Consider the following 16,645-nt stretch of genomic DNA (forward strand, 5'->3'; position numbering starts at 1 on the left):
AGTTGAATAAGGCACTATATTTAAAAAAAAGTGGAAATTATTGTGCTATAGATGGTGAAAGGAAGGCTAAATAGTTTTGTCGTGTATTGAGAAAAACAATCAGAGGGGACAAATTGTGTCAGCAGCTACCCCTACAACAAAATATAGACATTTAATAGCGTTATATCCATTGGTCGAGGTCTTCTTGGGTAACAGATCACTGAGATCAGTGAATGCATTGTTGGACTGTGGATGGTTGACTATCTCACTGAGGGGTAGGATGGGTTACCCATTTTCTGGTAGGTTTAAAAGGCTGCATTTAATTGTAGGGAGGTCAAATTCTTTTGTGTGTGGGGTGTGGGCTTAGTGGTGGTCGGGATACCTTTGAAAGTTGATTCAGAAGTGTTTGACAATATTGTTGATAACAGATTTTGTGATTAAAATTGAGGGTAATGCAGGTATTAGGTTGGCCAGGGCACCAGTCACCCATTGAGATACTGCCGCTAGAGAGCTATTGGGTCCTTTGACTGGAGAGACAGTACTACATTAGAGCCCTCTCTCTGGTTATGGCTCATTTTTCTTTCGTCTATGCATACACCGAATAGTCTAGCCTATTCTTTCCACATTCTCTATTGTCTTCATACACCTAACAACGCTGAGATTACCAAACAATTCTTCTTTGGTCAAGGGGTTAACTATGGCATTGTAATTGATCAGTGGCTACTTTCCACTTGGTAAGGTAAAAGAGACTCTATAGCTATGGCGAGAAGCTCTTCTAGTAGAAGGATACTCCAAAATAAAACCATTGTTCTATAGTCTTGGGCAGTACCATAGCCTCTGTGCCATGGCCTTCCACTGTCTTGGGGGTAGAGTTCTTTTGCTTGAAGGTACACTTGTGCATAATATTCTTTCTTATTTCTCTTCCTCTTGTATTTTTTTAACGTATTTACAATTTATATATGAAAGACTTATTTATAATGGTGTTATTTTTCTTAGAATATTTAAATTTAATTGTTCATTACTTCTCTTGAAATTTATATATTTCCTTGTTTCCTTTCCTCACTGGGCTATTTTCCCTGATGGAGCCCTTGGGCTTATAGCATCTTGCTTTTCCAACTGTGGTTGTAGCTTAGAAAGTAATAATAATAATAATAATAACAACAACAACAATAATAATAATAATAATAATAATAATAATAATAATAATAATAATAATAATAATAATAATAATAATAATAATAATAATAATAATAATAATAATAAGTACAGTTGGGAGTTAATGAGTATTATGTAGATCTTAAACAGTATTTGAAAATTTGAATGACACATAATGAGATGGAAAATCGACTATATCAGGTGTAGAACGGAGATTGCAGTAAAATTTGATGGAAAATAAATAGTTGTTATGAGAGAGAGAGAGAGAGAGAGAGAGAGAGAGAGAGAGAGAGAGAGAGAGAGAGAGAGAGAGAGAGAGAGAGAGAGAGAGAGATATGGCTAGGAGGAAGAAAATAAGTTTGTAAAAACAATATAGCCGTGGATTGAAGAAGGTTGTCTTCTATTTTGGGAGAAAGAAGCAGAAAGAGGCATCTTACAGTTCATGATGGTGGTACAGCCAACAAAGAACGAGATTCTATCAGATTCATATCATCGAGATGAATGCACTCCCCGAATGACACATGGGGACTAATTTATTCAACGCACGAGGGTGAAATATTTCATGAATAGAGAAAAGATGAGGCAAAATTTTGGTCGATCTGGAAAACAGCATGGATACGAGAGCGAACTAAAGAAGAGAATATTCTTACAGCAAATAAGAGGAACAAATGGGTATGGGCAGGACATACAATGAGAATATAACAGATAATAGATGGAAAAGAAGAATGATAGAATGGGTCCCTAGAGATTGCAAAAGAAGCAGGGGAATGAAGAGAAGACGGTGAATTGACAGCTAATTCGCCATTTAAAAGGGTTTAATGCTTAATTTTATATATAAAATTGATCAATTTATAAATTGCCAGTATAACTTTCAGACATTCTTAACGATTATTTACAGAAGAAGCATTTTTATCTGCATGAAATTTATTTGGTTTTGCTTACCCTCTTCATCCTCATTATTATTATTATTATTATTATTATTATTATTATTATTATTATTATTATTATTATTATTATTATTATTATTATTATTATTATTATTATTATTATTATTTTTTTTTTATTATTATTTATTATTATTATTATTATTATCATTATTATTATTATGATGTAAAATATGATTTACATACTTCCAAAATAGGCTAAATTTAGAAGATATTACAATAAACGCACCCCAAAGTCAGCCCCACTTAGTCACTCTAGTGACCAACATTGTTATTAACTTCGCAAAGCAAAATAATATTTAGTGTAAATGCCAGAAAACTGAATAGTGAACAAAGTTACTTAGGATTTACAGCTGAAAAACACTATCTACGTAAGTTATTGTTTATTATTCTTTTACCTACGTAAGTTATTGTTTATTATTCTTTTGAAGGTTGGTTTTAATTGTTAGGGTCATTTATGTAGCCCATTTATTGTTGCGTTTCAGAGAACAATGTTGTGAAAGTCAATCGCTTTATAAGTAATCTATACCCTCTACTAGGTTACCTTTTTCGTGTTTTTCTACATTAATACCTTCTTTTTTTCAGTATATTTAGTGGGACATACCCTAGGTTATGCCTATTTAATGATTTATGATACGGTAGAGGTCATATATGAATATGTAATGCAAGACACAAAAATATGAAGTATTTGAGAATGCCGAGTTTTATATTTTGATTTCACACCAAATGAATCCCTGTAGATGGGTAGTATCGGTTTTGTTATAGTTACGGACAGGAAAAAATTTCTTAGTAGGAACCAACTCTTCTCTTTTCTCTAAATTTACACTTATTTGTGTCACAAATAAATATATAAAACTATATATGAAACGGATTTTGAGCGAAGCGAAAAATCTATTTTTGGGTGAGATAGCCATGTTGTCCTGATGGAAGGTTCCTTCAGTAGCATCCTAGGGTATATTTGACTACAGTGGATATTCCCAGAGAATTAAACTAAAGGTCTCCAGAATTCTAACTTCTGGCGTGAATATCCTTAAAGTTGCCTTTTAGGATATCGCATAATAACGGGACGTATTCTTGACACGCCACATAGCTATCTGCGCCTCACATAGCGTTTACGCTTCAAGGGGGAAGAAGTGGCAAGATAAGGGAGGAGCCATTACAAAGTTCTCCTCTTCCGTTACTGTTATGGGCACTCAGACGACGTCATACCCGTCGCCATCTTGGATGACGTAGTATCCGCCCGCCATCTTCATTCCTTTTAGCGTTCAGCCAATACCCCCAGATACAGTAAGATTGGGAAGGAGCCTGCTAAGGCCTTTCATAGAAAGGAGGGTGGGTCCATCAGGACGACATGGCTATCTCACCCAAAAATAGATATTTCGCTTCGCTCAAAATCCGTTTTTTGGGCTCAGGCCATGTCGTCCTGATGGAAGTTTACCAGAGCATTGTATCGTGGATTTCCCAGTTGTGCCTTCGACTTTCAGACAATATTTCCTTGGTCTTTAGAACCTTAGAGACCTATGACAACACCGTTATAGTCATATCCGCTTAACATACACTGTTAGTGCTTCCTGCCCCCCCACAGGGAAGAGTCAAACTAGACTCGGGAAAAGTCTCGAAGTTGCATGTTATACTGAACCAACCCAGCAGTCAAAGGGGACATGCAGGTCTCGGTGCATGTCAGTAGCCCGAGTTTGTATCAAGTGTCGGAACAAGTTGCATTTCGCTGGAAAGGTTTGCGTAAGCGTAGGAACAAAGGTAGCATTATTGTTCAATACATCATGCAGAAGAAGGGTAGAAAAATACTCTCACATATGCTTTATTATAATGTTTTAGGGCTAAATAAGACGCACAAAACCATTAGACATTTATTTAAGATCAATAAATGAGGATGAGCATACATGTAAATAATGTAAAATTGTAATTGAGAATCAATTAAATAACATAGGCACATTGACATAAACAGAAATTTTTAAATATTAAACTTAGCCGGTGAATATATAATAGCTGACGTCTCCGACGGCTCGACAGATTCCAAAAACTCGCGAGCGATCGCCATGAAGGTTGCGGGTGTGCCCACCAGCGCCGACTATCGGCCAGATACCGCATATACATGTAAACAGCCTCAGTTCTTCTCTGTCGGTTTCATCGACAAGTCGATTCCACTCGCTATTATGACCTCGAGTTTTCTACCGAATTGGTGAAGTACTTGGTTTTGGTTTTATTGCTTTCGCCGTGTTGGATTATTCAATACTATCCTCAAAAGAAATGCTTTTGAAAGGAGAGTATAAGTGTTTTGCCCTTGCTTTTTTATCTCTGGTTTTTTCCATAGAGTAAAGATGGCCGACCCTTCCCTTAGTGTACGGAAGTGTGTTTTAGGCTTTTAGCAATTATTTTATCACGTTATAAATTATTATTGATAATTATAGATTTTCCTCTATATATTTTATATCTCACCCGCCTTTATTAGGCCTCTTCGATTAGCTTTCCATTTATACTAAACATCAAGATAAATTTTATGTTTTGTTTATATGCGGCCTTTACCTAGAGATGTAGGCGGTCCTAATTTGGAAACCGAAGTTAAACAACGTTGAGCCCATTCAACTTTTATTTTCGTTAAGTTTAAATCATTTGCTCTGTAAGAGTTATGAAATGAATATTTTTTTAGAAAATATTTTAAGAAAGATATTCTTTGAATAGTCTTCGTGCTGTTTTTTTCAAAGATGAACTAACGTTTGGTTTATTTATGCTACGGAGTTTGCGCTCTATCGTTACGATAGAGAAAGAGAGAATCACGGTTTCACTTTGCAGAGAGAGTAAATCGATTTTGACGTTTTGTTCATTCTTCTTTCAAACTGAAGTGTTTTAAATACTAATTTAAAGGAACTTGTTAATTTTCAATTTCTTAGTCCTTTCAGTTTTTTCCTTTGGTCAAATAACCTGTTTATTGACGAAGGGTGAGGGGTTTTTCTCTTGTGTGTGACAAGAGAGAGAGAGAGAGAGAGAGAGAAAGAGAGAACGGTCCGATCTTTATTCTCGTCCCAAGTAAGGAGTTTGGGAGCGAGTAACGTTGTTCTCGATTCAGTTTTTTACTCTCGTGCCAAGTCTCTGTACGGGGGGAAAGGATAAAACTTTTTTAGTTTTTATCCTCGTCCCAAGGCACTGTACGGTGAGAGATTGAAAACGTAGTCTTTAATGAACTAGTGTTTAGTCTCCTCCCCAGTCACTGATCCTTTTTAACTTTATATATTTCCGTTTTATTCGATATATATATGTACTGATTTTTGCATGTACTAATGTGCTTACATTATATGACTCATTTCGCAATTATAACCTTTTGATGTAAGGGAGAATTGCGTGCTTCAGGTAGAAATCAGTTTTATTCATGCCTAATGTGAAATTATTGAAAAATACGATATCAGTGAAGTGCAAAAAAACAGAAAATCGTAGTGATAAAGTGATAAGTGCGCAAAGTGTTTTTAGTGTTGCGACCGAGGGTTCGTCTGTTCGTGCTTGTCGTTCACCTAGTCCGAGACCTCTTTCAGGCTCCCCTGCACCAGGGAGAAGTAATGTCGTAGGACTTAAGGGGACGAGAGGCTTTAACCAACGAACAGACGTTCCCTCTGTGGTATCGGGCGTGTCTCGTCAAGATCGCCCCTACCATAAGACGAGCGAGGCTGTTTTTCTCCTCGTCATCCGAAGGCTTCTCGCAAAAGAAACCTTGGAGCAAAGTTTCTAGACCCTTAAAGCGGAAGTCAGTCCCTTCAGGACAGGTCCAGCGTCCTGGCTGTAGCCATGGGGACAGCTCTGACCCTTTGCAGTCGTCGGAAGACGGTTCGCCTATTAAACGCAAGCGTAACACGGGGTCCGAGGGTCGCGGTAAAGGCAATGTTTTGCCAACACAGACGTTACCGTCGTCTCGGCCCGTTCCGACTCCCGTTGATCCTAAATGGGTTGTCCTGCAGGACATGCAGACTAAGCTTGCCTCCCTTATGGAGAAGTATGACGTTGAGCAGGTTCACGATGAACCTTCGCTTTCGAGTCGCCGTTACGCTAAACGAGACTCTGGCCGTCAGCCGCCCAAACGAGCATTTACTCGTCCTTTTGACGTTATGAAACGTGATGTCGGTAGTTTGTCACGTCAGTCACGTGACTTGGATCCTCACTCGCTGCAGTCCCGTGTTGACTTTCAGCCGCTGCCGCAGCCTCGTGTTGACGTTCAGCCGCTGCCGCAGTCTCGTGTTGACGTTCAGGACGTTCGCCAACCAGCTCAGTTGCCTTGTTTTGACGTTGAGCGTCAAGCACCGCAGTCAAGGGTTGTTTTGACTGCTCAGTCTAGGCAGTCAAGGCAGTCTCGACTTGACGTCGAGCGTCCATCAACTCCTGTTGTTGTTGCTGGTCAGCCTTTCAGCAGCGACATGACGTCGCTTCCTTGACTGCTACTGCTGCTCCTTTGCGTGTGGACTTTGCTTGTCAAGCATTGCCACCGCGGCAGGTCTCTCCTTTTCATGAGACTCGGCTATTGTCGGACGAGGTTCCTTCAGATGAGGAAGTTGCTGATCCCCCTCCTACTGATATTCCTTTGGGGACTTTGTCAGACGGAGAGGAGCCTAAAGCGGCTCAGCCCTCTATGGACTTTAAAAAAATCATGCTGATTTTTAAGGATCTTTGTCCGGACCATTTTGTAACTGCTGCTCCTCGTTCGCCTTCGCCAGAGTTTACACTAGGCCTAGCTACTTCGAAGCCGTTGTTTTCTAAGCTAGTGCTCGCTCGCTCTTCTAAGAGAGCTTTACGTTTGCTAGGCGACTGGTTGATCATCAGGAGGAGTTTGGGGGAGACAGCCTTTGCTTTCCCTCCTTTTAAACTGGCTTATAGAGCGAGCGTCTGGTATGACACGGGAGAAGTTCTCGGCTTGGGAGTTCCTGCCTCTGCCCAGGGAGACTTCTCAAGCCTCATAGACTCTCCCCGTCGCCTGACCATGAGACGCTCCAAGATTTTATGGTCGGCTTCAGAGCTAGACCATCTCCTGTTAGGAGTTTTTCGAGCGTTTGAAGTTTTGCTGTACAATTATGTCATGCATGAACAAGGCTATCAGGGATGGCTCCAATGATCTGACAGCCACGTTCTCTGCAGGAACAAGGCTATCAGGGTTGGCTCCAATGATCTGGCAGCCACGTTCACTGCAGGAGTACTTAAGATGTAAGTGCGCTCATTGTGTTCATTGTCAAGACAAACTTCACGATGAAGACTACCAAATCTGTCTTGGCAGCATTAAGGGAAGGCGACTGGATGGTCTCTCTCGACCTTCAGGATGCATACTTCCACATCCCGATTCATCCAAACTTTCAACTACATCTGAGGTATGTGGACGGGAAAGTAATGTACCAATGTCAAGCACTGTACTCCGACCTCATTCCTGCTCCTCTTGTTTTTACAAGGCCCTTGCAAAATGTAGCAAGCTTTCTACATTTTTTGAGGATTCAGAGCTTCCCTTTATTTTGACGACTGGCTAATCAGGGCGTCGTCATTATATCGCTGTCTGGAGAGCCTCTAATGGACATTAGACCTAACCAAGGAGCTGGGTCTCATAGTGAACGTAGAGAAGTCGTAACTTACAGTACCCCATCCCAGACTATTCTTTATTTGGGAATGGCGATACAGTGTCTGATTTTTCGGGCCTTTTCGTCTCCCGCAAGAATGGAACAAGCTCTTTTAAAAGTCCTTCACTTGCAAGAGAAAAACAGTTGCTCTGTAAGAGTTTGAACTAGCCTCGTGGGAACTCTTTCATCTCTGGAGTAGTTTATCTCTCTGGGGAGACTCAACCTATGCCCTTTCCAATTTCACCTAAACCATTGGAACAAGGAGAAGGGCTTAGTGAGTATCTCTTTCCCAATCTCCAACTCAGTCTAGACATGTCTGACTTGGTGGGACAGCAACATTAGACTTCGAGAAGGTCTTTCTCTTGCGATCAAGAACCCAAACCATGTGTTGTTTTCAGATGCATCGAATTTGGGTTAGGGAGCTCCACTGGACAGTCTGGAAGGCTCGGGTCTTTGATCCACGGATCAGAAGGAACTCCATTTAAGGCATGTAACATCTCTCCTTTGGCGAGATTTGTGCAAGGAAAATGAATGTCTTGGCGGACGGCCTCAGCAGAAGAGGACAAGTCATCTCCATGGAGTGGACGTTGCATAAGACTGTGTGCGAGAAGCTATGGATGACATGGGGTCAACCCACCATAGATCTTTTTGCGACTCTCTCTGACAAAGAGGCTCTCGACTTTATGCTTTCCAGTTCCAGATCCAGAGGCAGCCCACATAGACGCTTTCCTGCTGGACTGGTCTCACCTGGACGTTTATGCCTTTCCACCTTTCAAGATCCTAGACAAGGTGCTGCAGAACTTCACCTCTCACGAAGGGACCAGGTTGACATTGGTTGCTCCACTCTGGCCCGCGAGAGAGTGGTTCACAGAGGTACTTCAATGGCTGGTAGACGTTCCAAGGAGTCTACCTTTAAGGATGGATCTCTTACGGCAGCCCCACGTAAGGAGTCTTCATCAAAGCCTCCCCGCGCTTCGTCTGACTGCCTTCAGACTATCGAAAGACTCTCAAGAGCTCGAGGATTTTCGAAGGAGGCAGCCAGAGCGATTGCGAGAGCTAGGAGAGCATCTACCATCAAGGTCTACCAGTCGAAGTGGGAAGTCTTTAGAGACTGGTGCAAGTCATCATCCATTTCCTCTTCCAGTACCTCTGTAGCCCAAATCGCAGACTTTCTCCTACATCTGAGAAATGTTCGCTCCCTCTCAGCGCCCACTATTAAGGGCTACAGGAGCATGTTGGCGTCTGTATTCAGACATAGAGGCTTAGATCTTTCCAATAATAAAGATCTCCAAGATCTCCTTAAGTCTTTCGAGACCTCTAAGGAGCGTCGTATGGCAACTCCTGGATGGAACTTAGACGTGGTCCTAAGGTTCCTAATGTCCGACAGGTTTGAGCCATTACATTCAGCCTCCCTGAAGGATCTCACCCTCAAGACGCTTTTCTTAGTGTGCTTGGCTTCGGCTAAAAGGGTCAGTGAGATCCATGCCTTCAGTAGGAACATCGGCTTTTCCACAGATAAAGCCACATGTTCACTTCAGCTTGGTTTCTTGGCCAAAAATGAACTGCCTTCTCGTCCTTGGCCTAAGTCATTTGATATACCTTGCCTGTCAGAGATCGTAGGCAACGAGCTTGAAAGAGTACTGTGTCCAGTTAGAGCTCTTAAGTTTTATTTAGCTCGTACCAAATCCTTACGAGGTGGATCTGAGGCCTTGTGGTGCTCAGTTAAGAAGCCATCATTGCCTATGTCTAAAAATGCTTTGTCGTATTTTATTAGATTTTTAATCCGAGAGGCTCATTCTCACTTGAGTGAAAAAGACCGTTGCTTGCTTAAGGTTAAGACGCACGAAGTAAGAGCTATAGCAACTTCCGTGGCCTTTAAGCAAAACATCTCTGCGAAGTATTATGGACGCGACCTTTTGGAGAAGCAAGTCGGTATTCGCTTCATTTTACTTAAAAGATGTCCAGACTCTTTATGAGGACTGCTACACACTGGGTCCATTCGTTACAGCGAGTGCAGTAGTGGGTGAGGGTTCTACCACTACATTCCCTTAATTCCAATATCCTTTTAATCTTTCTCTTGAAATGTTTTTAATCTTTTTTTGGGTTGTACGGAAGGCTAAGAAGCTTTTCGCATCCTTTTTGATTTGGCGGGTGGTCAAATATCATTTCTTGAGAGCGCCCAGATTAAGGGTTTTGATGAGGTCCTGTTGTATGGGTTGCCGCCCTGGATATAACAGCTCCTGGGAGTCTTTCAGCATCCTGAGAGGATGGCTGAGCTTCGTGAGGAAAGCGGACTAACAAGGCAGAGTAATCGTCAGAGTCAGCTTCCTTACCAGGTACCTATATTTATTTGGGTTTTGTTATGGTATAACTGTCAAAAACTCTAAGCATATACGCCTATATTGTATTAATACTGGTCTCTACCCACCACCATGGGTGTGAATCAGCTATTATATTTTCACCGGCTAAGTTTAATATTTAAAAATGATATTTTGATTATAAAATAAATTTTTGAATATACTTACCCGGTGAATATATAAATTATAGGCCCTCCCTTCCTCCCCGATAAAGACCCAGCGGAATGAGAAGAACTGAGGCTGTTTACATGTATATGCGGTATCTGGCCGATAGTCGGTGCTGGTGGGCACACCCGCAACCTTCATGGCGATCGCTCGCGAGTTTTTGGAATCTGTCGAGCCGTCGGAGACGTCGGCTATTATATATTCACCGGGTAAGTATATTCAAAAATTTATTTTATAATCAAAATATCATATTTGTGATACCTGAATATGAAAACTTGCCACCACACACTTCAATTTCCGTATGGAATTGTAATGTCTTTCTGAGAATGTCTCAATATACACTCGTGTAATAAACACGCGGCACTAGTGTTCAGTCTATGTTATATCACCTTAGTATATTAGAACAGTTTGTATTGTCATCACGATGACAAATCACTACTATATTGTGCACTAGGGCCAACATATACACCCTTAGAATTTTAAGTCCCACAAAATTCACTGTTCCTTGCAGCACTAGGCGGCAGGTTTTAGAACGCTACCTGCTGCCACCACGTATCTTTTGACTTCTTGTACTTACTTCACATAGTGTTTAAAGAACACCCTGGATGACTTCCATCCAGTAAACGAGCGAAGACTCTCAGAAGTCCATTAGTTGGAAAAAATTCAGGGAAGAGGCGACCTTCCTAGGATCATGACCTGCGGGTGTACTGTCAGGATCCGCTCTGCGAATGAAGTAGGTGATCTTTGCCCGTAGTTGTTTAAGTGACAGGTTTGACCCCGATGTTTCTCCTTTAAAGATTTGTCCTCCCCCGAAGTCTGAAGTTCTGCGAAGATAGACCTTTAAACTCTCCACTGGACACAGAGAGACATCTTCCTTCTGAGGGCAGATTCTCCAGGGACCCCATCTTTTAGTGGGTAACTCCTCCTTGGCGAGAAACGTTGGGTCAGGAAAGGTGAGCTCGCCTGTGTCAGCGAACCGGATGTGGCCCTTTTCCCTTGATAATGCCACAATTTGACTAACTCTAGCCCCCGAGGCTAAAGCAAACAAGAAAATAACTTTCTGGGTCAAATCTTTCAGAGGGCAAGCCTCATTGTCCAAGCCTGAGGCAAAATGTAGCACTTTGTCGAGAGACCATGAAATGGGTCTCGGAGGGGCCGCTGGTCTAAGTCTAGCACAGGCCTTCGGCACCTTATTAAAGATTTCGTTAGACAAGTCTATTTGGAAGGCATACAGCAAGGGTCTTGTCAGGGCAGAATTACACGTAGAGATCGTGTTGGCTGCTAAACCTTGTTCATGAAGGTGAATAAAGAAAGACAAGCAGAAATCCATCGAGATTTCCTTCGGATTCTTTGCCTTTACAAAGGTTACCCATTTCTTCCAAGATGAATCGTATTGCCTTCTGGTAGATTTTGACTTATATTCCTCCAAAAAGTCCAGGTTTTTCTTCGAGATTCCAAACATTTTCTTTACGGTACGGCAAGGGACAGAAAATCATGATGAAGGGCTCTGATTTTCTGTGATGAAGCAAAGACAGTCGACTTCTGAACTTGTCGAGACAAAACTGGGTCCGTCAGTGGAATCAGCTTTGGTCGTAATTCCAGAATCAGGGGTAACCAGTTGCTCCGGGGCCACTTGGGAGCCACTAGAGCTGCCGTTCCTTGAAAGGATCTCATCTTGGTGAGGACCTTTAGCAGAAGGTTGGGTGGAGGAAACAGGTAAATCCTGGTCCATCTGTTCCAGTCCAGGGACATGGCGTCCACTGCTTCTGCACGAGTGTCCTCGTACGGGGCCACATATCGAGGAAGTTTCTTGTTGTCGCTCGTTGCGAAGAGGTCGATCTGCAGTTCCGGGACTTGATGTAAGATGAAGGAGAATGATTCTGCGTCTAGGGACCATTCTGACTCTATCGGAGCTATCCTGGATAGAGCATCCGCTGTCACATTGCGGAACCCTTGAAGGTGAACTGCTGATAAGTGCCATCTCTTCTTCTCCGCTAGACGGAAGATGGCTAATATCACTTGGTTGAGTTGAGGCGATCGTGAGCCTTGCCGATTCAGACATCTGACTACCACATCGCTGTCCAAAGTCAGTCGCACGTGATCTGAGGGACGAGGAGACAATTTCTTCAGTGTGAGGAAGACTGCCAAGGCCTCCAAGATGTTGATGTGAAATGTCTTGAACAGGGAGGACTAAGTTCCTTGAGTCTTGCGCTGATGGGAGTGACCCCTCCATCCTTCCAGCGATGCGTCTGTATGGATGGTAACTGAGGGTGGAGGCAGTTGTAGAGGCATTGACCTCTTGAACTTGCTGGCATCCGACCATGGCTTGAAGAGTGATCGAAGCTGAGACGGGAGTGGTCTTCTGAGATCTCTTCGAGCGTTTGATGTGTATGTTCTCCAGACTCCTGATGCATCTTTTAGCTGTGCTTTCAGCACTGGGTCTGTCACCGAAGCGAACTGGAAGGAGCCGAGCACACGCTCCTGTTGACGTCTTGAAATCCATTTGGATTTGAGGAGTCTCTTGACAGATCCCGCTATTTCCTTCCTTTCCTTCTTTAACGGAATGGAGAGACTATGTGACTGTAGGTCCCAATGTATGCCTAGCCATTGGAACTTCTGAGCTGGAGAAAGTCAAGACTTTTTGGTATTGATCTTGAATCCTTGATGTTCCAGGAATTGGATCACTTTCTTTGATGCTTCCAGGCATTCCGTTTCCGATGTTGCCCACACCAGCCAATCGTCCAGGAAGGCCATTACCTGGACGCCTTGTAGGCGTAGTTGTTGAACGATAGTCTCTGCAAGTTTCGTGAAGACCCTTGGGACTATGTTCAGCCCGAAGGGCATGGGTCTGAAAATGTACTTTCTTTTTTGAAGCCTGAATCCTAGGTAGGAGGAGATCTGGCAATTCATCGGGATGTGCCAATAGGCGTCCGCCATGTCTATGGAGACTGTGTATGCCTTTCTGCTCAATAGGGCCCTTATGTGCTGAAGGGTTAGCATCTTCAACTTCTTGTTCTCGATGAACTTGTTGAGAGGGGACAAGTCCAGGATGACTCTTAAGTTTGTCGGAGTCTTTCTTGGGAACACAGAACAGCCTTCCCTGAAACTTGATGGACTTTGCTCTCTTGATCACCCTTTTGTTCAAGAGTTCTCGGACGTATTCTTCCAGAACGGGGGTGGATTGTTGGAAGAATTGCGGAAATGCTGGTGGTACTGTCTTCCAGCTCCAGCTTAGTCCGTTCTTGACAATGCTGTGGGCCCAGGGATCGAAGGTTTGTGCTTGATGGTCGCAGACGTGAACACGAACTCCCTGCACGCCCGTCGGGCCTTGACAAAGCTGTAAAAGTGTTTTATCAGGGTTGTCAAATGAGTCTTGGCTAGGACCATAAACATGTCCGGGGTCTTCTGTTCCCCGGCCATTGTCTCCATGGACACCTGAAGGGAGAGAGAAGCAGCCAGTCTCTCCTTCGTATCTTGTTCTTTACAGAGGAGAAAATCGGATAACTTGGGGAGGTTCTCGCTGAACTGGCATCTAGCGATGTCAGCCCCCAACTTCCCGACTGAAAAGGTTAACAGGATGTCCTTCTAGTCCTTGTCATTAAGTGGCAGAGCTAGGGAGAGGGGCCTACACTCCTCGAGGGTAGGGCAAGGTTTCCCCGCTTCCACTGCCTTCAGTACTGCCTTGAAGGATTTTTCCGCGAAGGGAAAAAACCGTGGTATTGGGCGCAAGAAAGGATGGTTGCTTCTTGCTTAGGGCCGGCACCTTGGAGTTGATGTAGCTCCTTGCCTTCAGGCACCCGGCGAACAGCACTTGAGCCTTGGAGTGGTAAAAAACTATTACCTCTTTAGGCTCCGTTTCTACTTTGGAAGCAGGTTCCATCCTGAGACGAACAAAGCAGTATGGGTAGGACTCAAAGTTTGGCCAGAATTCCACATCTTCAATGGGGATGGCGCCCAGCTTGTCCGAGATGACTATCTTGCCGTTGGTGATAGGTACGTACCCGGCATGCTTCCATGGGTTGATCTCTGAGCAGGAGGGAAGATCCTTGACATTGAGTCTCTTCTGAGACCCCCGTTGAAGCGACAGGCGGAGAAGCTCCTTGTTGAACTCTGTATCCCTCTGCTTGATCTTCTCGTCGAAGATCGCCATCATGGCCTGAATGGCAGCCATGGTATCGTCCTACTTCGTAGGTAGGGGAGTGAACGATGTAGAAGGTACCGGTTCTGGGGCAGGAGTCGAGGGCACTGAGAGGGATGCCACATCCTCCTCTTCCGACTCAGGAGCCACAGTAGACTCCTCTTCTTGACCATCGGCCAAAAGGTCCTACTCGGTGTCCTCTGACACCTCCGACATCTGATCATCCTCTATGTGGATGTCCTTCATTGCATCCGAGACGTCCGAATCCACTGACAGCTGGATGCATGGGATCTCAGGGCGAGGCTGAGGGATTACGGCATCCGCAGATGCCCTAGGGAAAAGCATGGCTCTCATGCGCTCGTTAGTAAGATAAGGCCCCGTGGAGTTCTTCTGGAAACCACGCACCCACTTGCGTAGTTTCTCCCGAGCGGTATCTCTTGACTCCCCAGACTTGGAAGACTCAGATCCCTCATGCAACAGGTCCTTGCACGTGGTGCATGCCTGTGGGTCCCAATACTTCAGAGACCCCTCTGTAATGGAGCAAGGGGAGTGCGTCCGGCACCCCAGATGTCCATAAAAGTCCCTGCGGCGTACGCTGCGGAACGCACTCTCACACTGGACGTACTCCTCCTGTAAAGAGAGGAAAAGAATATGAGTATATTGAAGTCTATCACAGTAGACTTAAAATCATATTAATTATTATAATATAAAATCCTTTCTTAGTGTAAGCTTAGGATAGGTAAGCTGGAAATGAATTAGGGAAGACACATACTTGTGAATCCCGTCCAGCCAATTGCTGTGACCTTTTCCATTATTAATCCTAGGACGTCCTTGTAAGAGGTCCAATGGAAGATTCCAGCCCATAGGGGGAGAGTAGTGTAAACAACACACACTTCCAAGGAATTAATAATGAGAATTGGAGGAGCTGATGAACAATCAGCGTAGAGAAAAGGGGGGAAGTCAGTCCCCCAATTCAGGTAGGTCTCAACAAGGGACTGCGCATGGACGCACAGAGTATTTTGGAAACATATCTATTGTATAAATATATACCATAGTTTTCTGTCTGAGGTATGTAGCGATACCACAGATGTACTGGCTACTGTATGCTCCCATACAATAGACATTACCGGCATGCCGCTGGCAAGGCCAGTACTTACTTAGGATAACTTAACTGGCACAGTACTTCAATGTTTATATGGTTAGGAGCCCGCCGTCATGTCGCCGGCAAAAGGCACGCCGCCCCAGCCATCATTCAATGTGGCTGGGTTGTGGAGAATCCTTCTGCATCGCTGGCGGTCCGCCGAATTGTCGGCCGCCCTTCGTCGGCGGGCTACTGACTGAAGGCACACCAACCCACCATCATGCAATGTGGCTGAGTAGTGGCCTAGGCATACACTGCCGGCTGTCGCCGGCAGAGTCAAAAGTAACAGTGAGTTAATGGCTGACAGACCACAACCCTACCTGCCTTCTGCCGGCAGGGTTAGTGACCGGCAGTCAACGTAGTTGAGAAAACTAGCCCATAGAGAGAGAGAAAGCAATGAGTGAAGGGAGATGAAGGGGTGGCGGCGAAGCCACCCTGACTCTGCCTTCCTCTGGAAGGAGGGTTCAAATGAAAGGGGAGAGCATATCAGTGATCAGGCTTCCATCCATCCGCAGCCATGCCGGTAACAGACGGACAAGGGCAACGGATGGCAGTGCAAGGGAGGACCGAAGAACTCTAAAGCATCAAAGGGGATCTCCGCCGGCAGTTATGCCTGCCGAAACAGCTATCCCAGAGCGACATTTGCAAGAGGGAAGCTGAACGGCTAGACCCAACAGGCAAAAGACCGGGCTGGCCCTACAACCCGCCGGCACTCGGTGGGATTGTAGGACAGCGAACACGGGTGTGATGGCTAGGCCATCACCAAAGGACAGAGAGGGGTAGGGGAAAGGGTCCTGTGAAGGGTGTGTGAGGAGCCGGCGTGAGCCGTCCTCGTCACGTTAACAAGGGAACTCTGTTTCAGTACCAACGCCATCCCAGGTGTAGGGAGAGTACATTCTCCAGCCTAGTGTGAACTAGTACAGTAAAGGGACTGGCATCATCAAGCCGTCCTAAACTATAAAGAAACAGAATCCCCATGCTTGCCTAACCTAGGCCAAAGGATATTCATATCCTTCAGCCTAGAGTCCGCAAGCACAGGACTTGTCGCTATACTACAGGGCGAAGGGGATCCCATGATCCCTTTAGGTGCAGTCTAAGGTGGGGGGTGGGGGGGGGTTGGCAAAGCCCCCTATGCTAACCAACCATGTCCAACAGGAGAGTACATT

At 44.3% G+C, this 16,645-nt stretch overlaps 1 protein-coding gene across 1 annotated transcript in view; it reads left to right on the forward strand.

Moving 5' to 3' along the window:
- Window positions 1-2,308: 2,308 nt before the first annotated feature.
- The window catches only part of LOC137642886 (uncharacterized), a 132,663-nt gene continuing 118,326 nt past the window's right edge, over window positions 2,309-16,645 (forward strand). Inside the window, exon 1 of the mRNA XM_068375755.1 lies at window positions 2,309-2,449. The gene's annotated coding sequence lies outside the window, so the exon portion shown is untranslated. The remainder of the gene's footprint in view (window positions 2,450-16,645) is intronic.

This window comes from Palaemon carinicauda, chromosome 1, assembly GCF_036898095.1.
Source record: "Palaemon carinicauda isolate YSFRI2023 chromosome 1, ASM3689809v2, whole genome shotgun sequence".
Classification (NCBI taxonomy): domain Eukaryota; kingdom Metazoa; phylum Arthropoda; class Malacostraca; order Decapoda; family Palaemonidae; genus Palaemon; species Palaemon carinicauda.